Raw genomic sequence first — 17,348 nt, 5'->3', positions numbered from 1 at the left:
GAGTCTGTGCCTCCTCCTTATACAGGGGATCAGGAGCACAGAGTCCGTGTATCCCCACCTTACAGATGAATCACACAGATATAATACACAACCCCCCTATGACCAACAAAATAGAAATGTGCAGCATGTCCGGCCTGTCGCACCCTTACATATGACACGGATATAAAAGCTATCCTTCCCCAGCACACAGCTGAGTCGTATGAATGGCTGCTGTATCCTGCACATGTGCCATGTACAGATGAAACGTATCCTCCTCTACATGCTTCCATGGCTGCATCTAATGTATAAGTTAAAGCGCAAAGACTCTAACCAGCATATCCACAGGAATACATGCAGGAGTTAGTTGTGTTCCATTCCTGTTAAAGGGGTCCTCTCTCATTTGGAAGTTATCCTTTATTCGTGGGATAGGTGATAACTTCCTTATCACTGGGACCCTCACTGATCCCAAGAACGGGTCATCTGTTCTAGTCAGTCTTATGAGAATCCCACAGATCGGCCGAGATCAGTGCTTGCCTTTCTCCAACAGTCCCATTAAGAATGAATAAGGTGGCAGTGCACATGATTGAACACCACTTCTTCAGAGCCACAAGTCTCCTGATTGGTGGGGGCATCAGCAGTCGGACCCCCAGCGATCAGGAATTAATAAAGCTTCCACACTTTAGAAAACCTCTTTAAACCAAGCCACACCATGGAGAAATCATTGCCTCCGTAAGCAATGACTGTCTGTAGTCCTACGTGCTACTACATAAGAAGCAATATCACTGCTGGTGCTAATGAGCGACCGTTCTATACGTACAGATACGGTTACATACACTGGGATTTGTTGTTCAGCCCTTGCAGAACTCGGCTGATAACACAACTCCATGAACCTAGAGATTCTGTGCTTTATCACTGACTGAACAAACAGGATAACAATGAGTAATCAGCTCTGGGAGGGAACAGGTAAGGCTTCTTTCACATTTGCGGTTGTGTCCGCAGCGTTTCTTCCGCAAATATCCACATGTGTTTTGTATTCCTATAAATAACATTAGAAACACATGCGTTTTTGTGTGTTCGCGTTTTTCCGCGTTTAACGACACATGCGTCGTCTAGTCGTCTGCGTCTGGGCGCGGAAATGCAACATGTAGTAATTTTTAGAGGCGTCAATTTGCCGCCTGGAAATGTATGCGGTCGATTGCGTAAGGTTTGCGCCGAAAAAACGCATTGTAGTCTATGTAAACGCATGCATTTTTAAGCACATGCGTTTGGTTGCGTTTTTCAACGCATGCGTTTCAATTGAGAAAAACATGTCTAGACACTGATAAGCCACCCCCCACATACAAGGTGATAAAGGGAGGTAGTGGACATTTGTAGTTCACTACTCAGCAGACTGCCTTGCAGACGAGACGCCCCACAACACCTTGGAGCAGCAAACAAGCCTCAGAACAATGTGAGTATACCCTATCCAATGCCTTTCTTTTCAATTTTCTTTCTCTACACGTCCTAATTTCTGCCATTTCTTTCTTTCTGCATGCATCAGAATGTCTTCTTCTTCTGATGATGATGAGCAAACGCCTGGGCCTGCACAAGGGGAACATGTCAGCGAAGTGAGTATTCACCTCCTCAGATTGGTAAGTATTCACTGTCACATCTACACATATGACAATGTATATATTCCTTTTTTCAGACCACTTCTTCTTCCCATCCACCGCACCCAAACAGTTGGGGAAATCACAAACAGTCCAAAATGTATCAGCAATTTCCATCCACATGTCCTCCGTGGGTATGGGTATAAATTCTTCACGGAGAATGGTCCATAAAGCCCGGCAGGTGTCAAAAACAATTCCAGACAGGGTGGAAATTCCAAGGCGGTACTGGAAATGGAGGGATGACAAGCTCTCTCCAGTTGCAAGAAATCTGTAGAAAGAAAAAATAATTTACAAAAATGCAAAGAATACATGTCAGACCAGCAATAATTATGACTAGCATTTGTTTAGAATTATTACGTACCTTAAGGTAACCAGAAAACGTTCCTCTGGTGGAATCGCTCTACGGAGCTGTGTGTCCTGTCTCCGGATGGCTCCTTGGACGCGAGCAAGCAAATCCCGGAAAGAGTCTTGTGACATCCTTGTATATTCCGGGAATTTTTCCGGGTTCTCATTGAGCTCGACGTACAGGGTGTGATATGCACCACGGCTCTCCCGCAGTTCTACAATGAGGTGTTGCCAAAAACGCCTACGCCGTGTCCTTCTCTGTCTTTCCCGGTTTCGGTGTTGCTCCCAAGCAAACGCACACGCCAGAAAAATCTTGATGCTTAGATCCAGGTTGAAGTAAAAGCTATCCATGTGAAGATCCATCATGTCACAGGAAACAGGAGCAAAATCTGAAGATTTCAGCTGTCCTAGGGTCTATATATAGATATCCCGTAATACACACCCCCTGTAGTCCCATTGGCTGTTTCTTGTGATCTAGATTTTTCTCCTGTAAATTTTTTCAACATGCGCAAAAAAAACGCAAACGCATGGAAAACGCGTAAAAAAGCATGTAAACGCAGCGTTTTAATGCCGCATGCGTTAGCCGCATGCGGTTTTAAAACGCTGCGTTTACACGCGTTTTCTTGCGTTTTTCTTGTTCTTGTGTTTGCGGATTAAACGCTGCAGATTTAAACGCAAATGTGAAAGTAGCCTAAGAGGCTGACGACTGATGAGCAGTAGAATACTCCTCATTAAAGACTCGGCTCCTACAGGCTCTGACATGCGCTTATTATTTTGTATTACCCTTGGCCAAATTCCATTAAAAAGAGAAGTTCTGATTTGTGAATTTTTATTATTATTATACAATTTTGATGTATTCAATTACTGTGGTTTATTTCTCAATAGATGAAAATCACTAAAGGCAGCAGATGATGTCAGGGGAATGAGGGATATTTGTGCTTTTGTTCTCCCGGGATACACAGGAGTCTGGCAGCGGCTTACTCTACACTCATTTAAAACAAATGGATGCTCAGCCAAACAGAGCATGCAAGTGTATGTTGTGGCCGAGGAGATATAACCAGCTATAACAGGTACACAGACTATGATCACTACAGGCAATTATTCCTCCATTTCCAGACCTTTCCAGCCACAATCACAGTGATTGTATGTGTATCAGGGCTGAATTAGCCGTGTCTGCCCTATGTGCCCAGAATGGACTGTGCATTACAGCCTATTTGTGTAGGCACTGGCAATGTCACTGTTTCTTTGTTTAGCAGGAAAGAGCACACAGCTGCTGCTCTGCCAATGGAAGGGGCTGGATAAAACCGGTTTCACCCGGCTCAGGCAATTTCGTCAGCTTAAACAGCCGCAGCAGACGGCCACAATATGTGGGGCAGACTGACTAGAAGCTGAAGTGGAATGGGACCGATGTGTAGCAAGGCCTGTAGTCTGCAGAAAACTCTGCTATGGATCCAGGACACATCATTGCTCTCCGACACAAATGATGTTATGTGAGAGAGAAAATGCCATACAGAAAGGCAAAACTACCAAACCATGACACCACTATACCAGAGCAGACTAATAGCTCCACAATGCTGCAGCAGCATGTTACAGAATTGCACACATAGCAGTTGCTTCATATAGAATAGTTTCAGAAAATATTCACTCCCGGCTGCAGTTCGATATAAAAAATGATCAGTCCTTTACTCACTGTCTCCAGGTTCAGCACTGAGTGTCTCGAGCTGCTCCCGATATCCTGTCCCGGTACCCACTGTCTGCCATTATTATCTATAACCGCCACACCATCTGCCCCTATAAACCAAGGCCTATACCACATACCTCCCAACCGTCCCGGATACAGTGGGGCTGTCCTGATTTTGACAGTCAGCCCCACGATCCCGGGCGAGACATTAGTTGTCCCGCAGTGGTTGGGAGGTGTGCTGCAATATCGGGTGGTCAGCCTCATCCCTGCACCCGCAGAGCTGCCTGAGCACAGCACACCACATATTGACTGCTTCATGGCCACAGGACCCGTGATGACGTCACAGGGGGAGGAGTCAGGGGTTACATGATTGGGACCTCGTGGATTGCAGGACTCGGCTCTGTGCTGGTTGCCAACTTGCCATGGTGCTGGATAAGGTAAGCTGCCGTTTGTGGGGTCAGGAGGTGTACAGTGTGGATGTAGTGGAGCTGTGTGTGTACGAGGTGTACGGAGCGGAGCGCGTGTGTGTACGAGGTGTATGGAGCGGAGCCGTGTGTGTACGAGGTGTATGGAGCGGAGCCGTGTGTGTACGAGGTGTACGGAGTGGAGCGCGTGTGTGTACGAGGTGTATGGAGCGGAGCCGTGTGTGTACAAGGTGTACGGAGCGGAGCCATGTGTATGAGGTGTACGGAGCGGAGTCGTGTGTGTATGAGGTGTATGGAGCAGAGCTAAATGTGTACGAGGTGTACGGAGCGGAGCAGGCTTGTGTACGAGGTGTATGGAGCGGAGCGCATGTGTACGGAGTGCAGCCGCATGTGTAGGACTAGCTATGTGTGGCCATTATACGGTACGAAGTATCATGTGCGGCCAATATACAGTATGGAGCATCATGTGTGGCCATTATACAGTATGGAGCATCATGTGCAGCCAATATACAGTATGGAGCATCATGTGGGGCCATTGTACAGTATGGAGCATCATGTGGGGCCATTATACAGAATGGAGCATCATGTGGGGCCATTATACAGTATGGAGCATCATGTGTGGCCATTATACAGTATGGAGCATCATGTGTGGCCATTATACAGTATGGAGCATCATGTGTGGCCATTATACAGTATGGAGCATCATGTGGGGCCATTATAGAGTACTAGATGGTGGCCCGATTCTAACGCATCGGGTATTCAAGAATATGCATGTCCATGTAGTATATTGCACAGTCCACGTAGTATATTGGTCAGACACGTAGTATATTGCCCAGTGACTTAGTATATTGCCCAGTGACGTAGTATATTGCCCAGTGACGTAGTATAGAGCACAGAGCCACGTAGTATATTGCCCAGTGACGTAGTATATTGCCCAGTGACGTAGTATACAGCACAGAGCCACGTAGTATATTGCCCAGTGACGTAGTATATTGCCCAGCGACGTAGTATATTGCCCAGTGACGTAGTGTATTGCCCAGCGACGTAGTATATTGCCCAGCCATGTAGTATATTGCCCAGCGACGTAGTATATTGCCCAGTGACGTAGTGTATTGCCCAGCGACGTAGTATATTGCCCAGCCATGTAGTATATTGCCCAGTGACGTAGTATATTGCCCAGCCACGTAGTATATTGCCCAGTGACGTAGTATATTGCCCAGCCACGTAGTATATTGCCCAGTGACGTAGTATATTGCTCAGTGACGTAGTATATTGCCCAGTGATGTAGTATATTGCCCAGCCACATAGTATATTGCCCAGCGACGTAGTATATTGCCCAGCAAAATAGTATATTGCCCAGCCATGTAGTATATTGCCCAGCCACGTAGTATATTGCCCAGTGACGTAGCATACAGCACAGAGCCACGCAGTATATTGCACAGCGATGTAGTATACAGCACAGAGCCACGTAGTATATTGCCCAGCTACATAGTATATTGCCTAGCCACGTACGTCACAGGTTAAAACATAAAAAATAAACATACTCACCTTCCGATCCGAGGGCCCCTTGTAGTTCTAACATAGTTCTGTCGCCTGTGCGAGGTACAGGCGGCAGCTTCCGGTCCCAGCCTGCTCGCGCAGGCGTGCAGGCCCTGTGATGACTTCACAGTCACATGACCATGACGTCATGGCAGGTCCTTCTGCCAGACCATCCGTGCCAACGGAACGTGGCGGTTGCATCGCGAGGAGCGGGAAAGGCGGCGTAGGTGAGTATATAATCATTTTTTATTTTTTTTAAATTATTTTTAACATTAGATGTTTTTATTATTGGCGCTGCATAGGCTGCGTCAATAGTAACACAGGGTTAATAGCACAGTGTGACACAGGGTTAATAGCAGCGGTAACGGAGTGCGTTACCCGCGGCATAACGCGGTCCGTTACCGCCGGCATTAACCCTGTGTGAGCGGTGAGCGGAGGGGTGTATGCGGGCGCCGGGCAGTGAGTGCGGGGAGTAAGGAGCTGCCATTTTCTTCCGGACTGTGCACATCGCTGATTAGTCGCGGCAGCCATGACAGGCAGCTGGCGAGACCAATCAGCGAACGAATAACCGTTACAGACAGAAGGACAGACGGAAGTGACCCTTAGACAATTATATAGTAGATGGAGCATCATGTGAGGCCATTATACAGTATGGAGCATCATGTGCAGTCATTATACAGTATGGAGCATCATGTGTGGCCATGAAACAGTATGGAGCACTGTGTGGCCATATTTTTTTGTTTATAATTATTCTTTATGAAACAGTGTGATCAGCAGTGCTAAATGGGTGTGGTTGGGACGTGGATATGGATGTGGCTAGTTATGAATGGGTGTGGTCAGAGGCGTGGCCTAAAATTTGCCGTGGCGTGCTTCGCGCGCCGCAAACTTTGTCCCTCTTTCCCATCTTCAAAAGTTGGGAGGTATGATACCATGGCTGTCCCCTCTCCACTGTTTTCCTTTACACTCTCTATAGCTCCACACTGTCCCACTGCCATGCTAGCCTATCTCCATACTGTGCCCCTATTTCAGGCTACCCCCTGTCCATATTCATACTGTGCCCGTTTTTCACACTATGTCCTCATCTTGCCCACCACACTGTCCTGTACAAACTGTACACCCTCCTCACATTGTCCTCTTACACAGTATGATTGTCACCACAGCCGCCCATACAGTATGATATCCACAACAGCCCCCAATATACATTATGAAGGCCATCACAGCCCCCATGCAGTTTGATGTACACCACAACCCCCATTATATAGTATATTATTATTATTTATTATTATTATAGCGCCATTTATTCCATGGCGCTTTACATGTGAGGAGGGGTATACATAATAAAAACAAGTTCAATAATCTTTAACAATACAAGTCATAACTGGTACAGGAGGAGAGGGGACCCTGCCCATGAGGGCTCACAATCTACAAGGGATGGGTGAGAATACAGTAGGCGAGGGTAGAGCTGGTAGTGCATCAGTTTGGTCGATCGGTGGTTACTGCAGGTTGTAGGCTTGTCGGAAGAGGTGGGTCTTCAGGCTCTTTTTGAAGGTTTTGATGGTAGGCGAGAGGCTAATATGTTGTGGTAGAGAGTTCCAGAGTAGGGGTGATGCGCAAGAGAAATCTTGTATGCGATTGTGGGAAGAGGAGATAAGAGGGGAGTAGAGAAGGAGATCTTGTGAGGATCGGAGGTTGCATACCGGGAGATGAGGTCACAGATGTATGGAGGAGACAGGTTGTGGATGGCTTTGTATGTAATGGTTAGGGTTTTGTACTGGAGTCTCTGGGCGGTGGGGAGCCAGTGGAGGGATTGACAGAGGAGAGAGGCTGGGGAATAGCGGGTGGACGGGTGGATTAGTCAGGCAGCAGAGTTTAGAATAGATTGGAGGGGTGCGAGAGTGTTCGAGGGGAGGCCACAGAGCAGGAGGTTGCAGTAGTCAAGGCGAGAGATGATGAGGGCATGGACTAGGGTTTTTGCAGATTCTTGGTTTAGGAATGTACTGATCCGTAAAATATTTTTGAGTTGAAGGCGGCAGGAAGTGGAAAGGGCTTGGATATGTGGTTTGAAGGAGAGATCAGTGTCAAGGATTACCCCAAGGCAGCGAGCCTGTGGGACTGGGGAGAGTGGGCAGCCGTGTACTATATGAGATGGGGGAAAGATGATGAATTCTGTTTTGTCCATGTTAAGTTTTGGAAATCTAGCTGAGAAGAAGGATGAAATAGCAGACAGACATTGAGGAATTCTGGTTAGTAGGATGGTGATATCTGGTCCAGAGATGTAGATCTGTGTGTCATCAGCATAGAGATGATACTGAATGCCGTGAGATTCTATGAGCTGTCCCAGGCCAAAGGTGTAAATAGAGAAGAGCAGGGGCCCTAGGACTGAACCTTGTGGGTCTCCGACAGATAGGGGGTGAAGTGAAGAGGTGGTGTGTGAGTGGGAGACGCTGAATGTCCGGTCTGTTAGGTATGACGAGATCCAGGATAGGGCCAAGTCTGTGATGCCAAGGGATGAGAGGGTCTGTAGTAATAGGGAATGGTCTACTGTGTCAAAGGCAGAGGACAGGTCCAGGAGGAGGAGGACAGAGTATTGTCGCTTGCTCTTGGCGGTTAATAGGTGATTGGTGACCTTAGCTGGGGCAGTTTCAGTAGAGTGGTGTGACCGGAAGCCAGATTGTAAGCAGTCGAAGAGGGAGCAAGAAGAGAGATGGGAGGACAATTCAAGATGGACGTGTTGTTCCAGTAGTTTGGAGGCATAGGGGAGAAGTGATAGAGGGCGAAAGCTAGATACAGAGGGTGGGTCAAGAAAGGGCTTTTTGAGGATAGGTGTGATTGAGGCATCTTTAAAGCTTGAGGGGAAAACACCAGTTGTTAGTGATAGGTTGAAGAGATGGGTTAGGGTTGGGATGAAGACTGTGGGAGGTTTGGGATGAAGTGGGATGGGATCGGGTCAAGTGCACAGGTGGTGAGATACAATCTTGAGAGTAGAGTGGAGAGTCAATCTTCTGTAATGATGGAGAAGTTGATTTTGGAGGTGGAGGGCTGGGAAGTTGGGAGGAAGGGCTCTGGGGGTTGTTGACCAAAACTGTCTCTGATGTTGTCAATCTTCTGCTTGAAAAATGAGGCAAAGTCTTCAGCTGAGATGAGTGGTGAGGGAGGAGGTGCTGGGGGACAGAGGAGAGAATTCAAGGTGTGGAATAACTGTTTAGGATTGTCAGACAGGGAGGATATGAGAGATGAGAAGTATGTTTGTTTAGCTGTGGCGAGTGTGGTCTTGAAAGTAGTGAGGGTCTGTTTGAATGTGATGAAGTGCTCGTTGGAGTGGGATCTTTTCCATCTCCGCTCAGCAGCCCTGGAAGCTTGCCTCAGTTCTTTGGTCTGGCTGGTGTGCCAGGGCTGTCTGTTGATTTTGCGAGCTTTGGTATGTGTGAGAGGGTACAACAGATTCCAAAGCTACAGCTATTGTGGTGTTATATAGAGTGACAGCGTCATCCGCATTGTGTAGGGAACTTATTTCTGTGAGAGGGAGGAGGGATTCAGAGAGTGAGTGTAGATCAAGATGTTTAAGATTTTGGCCAGGGTGTGCAAGTTTGTGGGGTGGGGATTGTAGATAAGGATTGGAGAGTGAAGAGAATGTGACTAGGTTATGGTCAGAAAGAGGAAGAGGTGACTTAGAGAGGTGAGATAGGGAGCAGAGGCGGGTGAAGATGAGGTCCAGTCTCTGACCATCATTGTGGGTGGCTGTAGAAGACCATTGATGGAGGCCAAAGGAGGAAGTGAGAGATAGAAGTTTAGTGACAGCTGAGGGGGAAGTGTCAATGGGGATATTGAAGTCACCCAAGATGATAATGGGGATGTCAGTGGAGAGGAAATGAAGTAGCCAGGTGGTGAAGTGGTCAAAGAAGGTGGTGACTGGCCCTGGGGGGTGCTAAATGACAGCCAGTTGGAGGGGGAGTAGATGCGCACAGAGTTCACCTCAAAGGAAGGGAGGGTAACAGAAGGAGGCAGTGGGATTGGGGTGAAGGAGCAGTTATCTGACAGGAGAAAACCAACTCCTCCGCCATGCTTGGTGCTGGGGCAGGGTATGTGAGAAAGGTGGAAGCCACCATACGACAGTGCAGCAGGAGAGGCTGTGTCAGAAGGGGTGAGCCAGGTTTCGGTGATGGCGAAGGAAAGTTTGGTAGTAGCAAAAAGATCATGGATGTAGGAAAGCTTGTTGCAGACAGAGCGAGCGTTCCACAGAGCAGAGCTCCTGTTATTGGGACAGGGGAAGCGGGGGCTGGGCAAATGGGTATAAGGTTAGAGAGTTTACAGAAGTTTGTGATAGAGCGTGGATGGGAGGTAGAAATGACTGTGGGGATGTGATGAGAAGGACCAGGATTTGGAGAGATATCACAAGCAATGAGAAGGAGCAGAGAAATTGTTAGCAGGTGGGAGCAGGAGAGGGCATAAGGTGGCTGTCTGTGCTTGGAGACAGAGGATTGTATGTTGAGGAACAGTTCAGAGGAGGAGGTGAGATGGATAGGGAGGATTGAAGAGATGAACAGTTCCTTACTAGGAGTAGGGATTAGGGGAGTTAGCAGAAAGTGAAGGATTATAGGGGTAAGAGTGAAAACTAACAGAAACATTGTTTACAGTGACTGTGTCCAGTTACCCTCAGTTCCCTTCTGGTTCAATTCTAGTTTTAATTCTACAGTAATCTTCACACTTCTATGACACACTTTTATAGGATACACACTGCAGACTAAAGTCTTTGCAGACTTGAGCTATGCAACATATGTGCTACAAAGTGCATTCAGGTGTGAAACAGAGAGGAGTGGTCTCAGTTCATATATGTATATAGTATATGATACAGTATTATGCCCTCCCTGTCACTGATCCAGAATAATTTCCCGACAGTTTCGTATATTCAGTATAATGTTCCCACAACATCCCACACAGGCTCCAACATACAGTATAATGTCCTACACAGCCCCCTTTACATTATGGTCACCACAGCCCCCAATATAAGATCCCTAATAGCACCCAAAACAGTATGGTCACCCTGATCTTATGTCCCCACAGCCCCTCTTATAATATCCTCATAGCCAGCCCCCTCTTGTAATGTCCCTACAGCCAGCCCCTCTTGAAATGGGCCCACAGTCCCTAGGTATAATAGCCTCCATTCATTAGGAAAATAATAGAATAAAACTAAAAAAAGCTGGCGTCAAGTCTGTGCATCTGAGTTCCCGGCAGAGCAGGGAATTGATTTTAGCTCCCCTGCTCCTGTCCCAGGTGGCAACAACATCATTTATATTTGCGTCTTTCAGACACAAATACAAATGAGTGTTGGGAATGAGTGATGGCTGGGGTGCAGACAGAGAGAGAGGCGAGTGACGTCAGTGACCGACACTGCTCACGTGTGCCCAAGCCCCGGCCATCACTGTGCTAAATGCCTATGGAAGGTGAAAGCAGCCGCAGGCATTCAGCAATGTCAGGGTTTTATTTTCTCTGAAATGTGCCCTCTTCCGGTAGGCATAAGGTAGCACCCTAAGCAGGTGCCTACAAAGCCTACCTCTTGTCCTGACACGGCTGATAATAAATCTGCAGTACATACCACTGATAATACTATAGTAATGAAGATAAATATACTGGTCTGCACCATAGCATGGAAAATTAGGGTGGTCACCTTCGCCAACTCATCCTGCTCCTGATGTCTAAATTAATTTGGGTAAAAAAAAAGGTCTTGTAAATGATATTCATTAGGATGTCTGAAAGCTTTCCTAATGCATGTTTACAATGGGGAAACTTGGCAAAATATTTCATAAAATTAGTATACATTACTAATGGTGCTAGTAATGTTAAATCCAAGTTTATAGTGTTTCTGTTAATAAAAATCCAATGTTTCTCTTTGCAGAGAGTGACATGTCAAACCTAACATGCCAAGGTCAGGAGACTTTTAGGCCTTGCAATCCTCCTCTGGGAAATATGCAGTCTGTCATAAGTTTGTCGATAGTGCAAAGGATGTACTTGAGCCGTCTTCTGAACTTTGGTCATGCGTAAGTGTGCCTTTGAAGTTGGGACGCGTACACCTAGCTTTGGAGGTGCAAATGACGCTGACAAATAGAGCCGCACGAGATTTGCAGACAGCTGTCATTAACCCCGGCTTTTGCAAATAATCTTATTACACCGACAGGAGCGCGATAACATGCAAAGAGGGACGACTAGTCTGATGAAACTAATGCCCTATTGACTATTCAAAGGCCTAATTAGCAAAAGAAAATCGGAGGTTATAAATACTTTTTTAAAACATGGCTTTAACCCCTTCACCCCCAAGGGTGGTTTGCACGTTAATGACCGGGCCAATTTTTACAATTCTGACCACTGTCCCTTTATGAGGTTATAACTCTGGAACGCTTCAACGGATCTTGGCGATTCTGACACTGTTTTCTCGTGACATATTGTACTTCATGATAGTGGTAAAATTTCTTTGATATTACCTGCGTTTATTTGCCAAAAAAATGGAAATTTGGCGAAAATTTTGAAAATTTTGCAATTTTCCAACTTTGAATTTTTATGCCCTTAAATCACAGAGATATGTCACACAAAATAATTAATAAGTAACATTTCCCACATGTCTACTTTACATCAGCACAATTTTGGAACCAAAATGTTTTTTTGTTAGGGAGTTATAAGGGTTAAAAGTTGACCAGCAATTTCTCATTTTTACAACACCATTTTTTTTTAGGGACCACATCTCATTTGAAGTCATTTTGAGGGGTCTATATGATAGAAAATACCCAAGTGTGACACCATTCTAAAAACTGCACCCCTCAAGGTGCTCAAAACCACATTCAAGAAGTTTATTAACCCTTCTGGTGCTTCACAGGAATTTTTGGAATGTTTAAATAAAAATGAACATTTAACTTTTTTTCACAAAAAATTTACTTCAGCTCCAATTTGTTTTATTTTACCAAGGGTAACAGGAGAAAATGGACCCCAAAAGTTGTTGTACAATTTGTCCTGAGTACGCCGATACCCCATATGTGGGGGTAAACCACTGTTTGGGCGCATGACAGAGCTCGGAAGCAAAGGAGCGCCATTTGACTTTTCAATGCAAAATTGACTGGAATTGAGATGGGACGCCATGTTGCGTTTGGGGAGCCCCTGATGTGCCTAAACATTGAAACCCCCCACAAGTGACACCATTTTGGAAAGTAGACCCCCTAAGGAACTTATCTAGAGGTGTGGTGAGCACTTTGACCCACCAAGTGCTTCACAGAAGTTTATAATGCAGAACCGTAAAAATAAAAAATCATATTTTTTCACAAAAATTATTTTTCGCCCCCAATTTTTTATTTTTCCAAGGGTAAGAGAAGAAATTGGACCCCAAAAGTTGTTGTACAATTTGTCCTGAGTACGCTGATACCCCACATGTGGGGATAAACCACTGTTTGGGCGCATGGGAGACCTCGGAAGGGAAGGAGCGCCGTTTGACTTTTCAATGCAAAATTGACTGGAATTGAGATGGGACGCCATGTTGCGTTTGGGGAGCCCCTGATGTGCCTAAACATTGAAACCTCCCACAAGTGACACCATTTTGGAAAGTAGACCCCCTAAGGAACTTATCTAGAGGTGTGGTGAGCACTTTGACCCACCAAGTGCTTCACAGAAGTTTATAATGCAGAACCGTAAAAATAAAAAATCATATTTTTTCACAAAAATTATTTTTCGCCCCCAATTTTTTATTTTCCCAAGGGTAAGAGAAGAAATTGGACCCCAAAAGTTGTTGTACAATTTGTCCTGAGTACGCTGATACCCCATATGTGGGGATAAACCACTGTTTGGGCGCATGGGAGACCTCGGAAGGGAAGGAGCGCCGTTTGACTTTTCAATGCAAAATTGACAGGAATTGAGATGGGACGTCATGTTGCGTTTGGAGAGCCCCTGATGTGCGTAAACATTGAAACCCCCCACAAGTGACACCATTTTGGAAAGTAGACCCCCTAAGGAACTTATCTAGAGGTGTGGTGAGCACTTTGACCCACCAAGTGCTTCACAGAAGTTTATAATGCAGAACCGTAAAAATAAAAAATCATATTTTTTCACAAAAATTATCTTTTCACCCCCAATTTTATATTTTCCCAAGGGTAAGAGAAGAAATTGGACCCCAAAAGTTGTTGTACAATTTGTCCTGAGTACGCTGATACCCGATATGTGGGGGTAAACCACTGTTTGGGCGCATGGGAGAGCTCGGAAGGGAAGTAGCACCGTTTGACTTTTCAATGCAAAATTGACAGGAATTGAGATGGGACGCCATGTTGCGTTTGGAGAGCCACTGATGTGCCTAAACATTGAAACCCCCCACAAGTGACACCATTTTGGAAAGTAGACCCCCTAAGGAACTTATCTAGATGTGTTTTGAGCGCTTTGACCCACCAAGGGCTTCACAGAAGTTAATAATGCAGAGCCGTAAAAATAAAACAAAAATTTTTTCCCACAAAAATTATTTTTCAGCCCCCAGTTTTGTATTTTCCCGAGGGTAACAGGAGAAATTGGACCCCAAAATTTGTTGTCCAATTTGTCCTGAGTGCGCTGATACCCCATATGTGGGGGGAACCACCGTTTGGACGCATGGAAGGGCTCGGAAGTGAAGGAGCGCCATTTGGAATGCAGACTTAGATGGAATGGTCTGCAGGCATCACATTGCGTTTGCAGAGCCCCTAATGTACCTAAACAGTAGAAACCCCCCAGAAGTGACACCATGTTGGAAAGTAGACCCCCTAAGGAACTTATCTAGATGTGTGGTGAGTGCTTTGACCCACCAAGGGCTTCACAGAAGTTTATAATGCAGAGCCGTAAAAATAAAACAAAAATTTTTTCCCACAAAAATTATTTTTCAGCCCCCAGTTTTGTATTTTCCTGAGGGTAACAGGAGAAATTGGACCCCAAAAGTTGTTGTCCAATTTGTCCTGAGTGCGCTGATACCCCATATGTGGGGGGAACCACCGTTTGGACGCATGGAAGGGCTCGGAAGTGAAGGAGCGCCATTTGGAATGCAGACTTAGATGGAATGGTCTGCAGGCGTCACATTGCGTTTGCAGAGCCCCTAATGTACCTAAACAGTAGAAACCTCCCACAAGTGACACCATGTTGGAAAGTAGACCCCCTAAGGAACTTATCTAGATGTGTGGTGAGTGCTTTGACCCACCAAGGGCTTCACAGAAGTTTATAATGCAGAGCCGTAAAAATAAAACAAAAATTTTTTCCCACAAAAATTATTTTTCAACCCCCAGTTTTGTATTTTCCCGAGGGTAACAGGAGAAATTGGACCCCAAAAGTTGTTGTCCAATTTGTCCTGAGTGCGCTGATACCCCATATGTGGGGGAAACCACCGTTTGGATGCATGGGAGGGCTCGGAAGGGAAGGAGCGCCATTTGGAATGCAGACTTAGATGGAATGGTCTGCAGGCGTCACATTGCTTTTGCAGAGCCCCTAATGTACCTAAACAGTAGAAGCCCCGCACAAGTGACCCCATTTTGGAAACTAGACCCCCCAAGGAACCAAGGAACTTATCTAGATGTGTTGTAAGAACTTTGAACCCCCAAGTGTTTCACTACAGTTTAGAACGCAGAGCCGTGAAAATAAAAAATCTTTTTTTTTCCCACAAAAATTATTTTTTAGCCCCCAGTTTTGTATTTTCCCAGGGGTAACAGGAGAAATTGGACCCCAAAGGTTGTTGTCCTATTTGTCCTGAGTACGCTGATACCCCATATGTTGGGGTAAACCCCTGTTTGGGCACACGGGAGAGCTCGGAAGGGAAGGAGCACTGTTTTACTTTTTCAACGCAGAATTGGCTGGAATTGAGATCGACGCCATGTCGCGTTTGGAGAGCCCCTGATGTGCCGAAACAGTGGAAACCCCCCAATTATAACTGAAACCCTAATCCAAACACACCCCTAACCCTAATCCCAACAGTAACCCTAACCACACCTCTAACCCTGACACACACCCTAACCCTAATCCCAACCCTATTCCCAACCGTAAATGTAATCTAAACCCTAACCGTAACTTTAGCCCCAACCCTAACCCTAACTTTAGCCCCAACCCTAACTGTAGCCTTAACCCTAGCCCCAACCCTAGCCCTAACCCTAATGGGAAAATGGAAATACATTTTTTTTATTTTTCCCTAACTAAGGGGGTGATGAAGGGGGGTTTGATTTACTTTTATAGCGAGTTTTTTAGCGGATTTTTATGATTGGCAGCCGTCACACACTGAAAGACGCTTTTTATTGCAAAAAAATATTTTTTGCGTTACCACATTTTGAGAGCTATAAATTTTCCATATTTTGGTCCACAGAGTCATGTGAGGTCTTGTTTTTTGTGGGACGAGTTGACGTTTTTATTGGTAACTTTTTGGGCACGTCACATTTTTTGATCGCTTTTTATTCCGATTTTTGTGACGCAGAATGACCAAAAACCAGCTATTCATGAATTTCTTTTGGGAGAGGCGTTTATACTGTTCCGTGTTTGGTAAAATTGATAAAGCAGTTTTATTCTTCGGGTCAGTACGATTACAGCGATACCTCATTTATATTATTTTTTTATGTTTTGGCGCTTTTATACGATAAAAACTATTTTATGGAAAAAATTATTATTTTTGCATCGCTTTATTCTCAGGACTATAACTTTTTTATTTTTTTGCTGATCATGCTGTATGGCAGCTCGTTATTTGCGGGACAAGATGACGCTTTCAGCGGTACCATGGTTATTTATATCTGTATTTTTGATCGCGTGTTATTCCACTTTTTGTTCGGCGGTATGATAATAAAGCGTTGTTTTTTGCATCGTTTTTTTTTTTTTTTCTTACGGTGTTTACTGAAGGGGTTAACTAGTGGGCCAGTTTTATAGGTCGGGTCGTTACGGACGCGGCGATACTAAATATGTGTACTTTTATTGTTTTTTTTTTTTTTTATTTAGATAAAGAAATGTATTTATGGGAATATTTTTTTTTTTTTTTCATTATTTTGGAAAAATTTTTTTTTACTTTTTTACTTTGCCCCAGGGGGGGACAATACAGATCGGTGATCTGCCAGTTTGCATAGCACTCTGACAGATCACCGATCTGAGAGAAGTGCAGGCTGCTTCACAGTGCCTGCTCTGAGCAGGCTTCTGTGAAGCCACCTCCCTCCCTGCAGGACCCGGATCCGCGGCCATCTTGGATCCGGGTCTGGAGCAGGCAGGGAGGGAGGTAAGACCCTCGCAGCAACGCGATCACATCGCGTTGCTGCGGGGGGCTCAGGGAAGCCCGCAGGGAGCCCCCTCCCTGCGCGATGCTTCCCTGCACCGCCGGCACATCGCGATCATGTTTGATCGCGGTGTGCCGGGGGTTAATGTGCCGAGAGCAGTCCGTGACCGCTCCTGGCACATAGTGCCGGATGTCAGCTGCGATAGGCAGCTGACACCCGGACGCGATCGGCCGCGCTCCCCCCGTGAGCGCCGCCGATCGCGCTGGACGTACTATCCCGTCGGCGGTCATACGGGCCCACCCCACCTCCACGGGATAGTACGTCGGATGTCAGGAAGGGGTTAAGTGAATAACATTATATAGTGTAGATTGTAAGCCTTCACAAGCAGGGTCATCTTATTTTGCTTTAATTATTGTATTGTTAACGTTGTTACTTATGACTGTTGTGTTTGAAACTGTTAAACTGTAAAGCGCTGTGGAATATGTTGGCACTATATAAATAAAGA

This window comes from Ranitomeya variabilis, chromosome 8, assembly GCF_051348905.1.
Source record: "Ranitomeya variabilis isolate aRanVar5 chromosome 8, aRanVar5.hap1, whole genome shotgun sequence".
Classification (NCBI taxonomy): domain Eukaryota; kingdom Metazoa; phylum Chordata; class Amphibia; order Anura; family Dendrobatidae; genus Ranitomeya; species Ranitomeya variabilis.
This window is presented reverse-complemented; position numbering follows the sequence as displayed.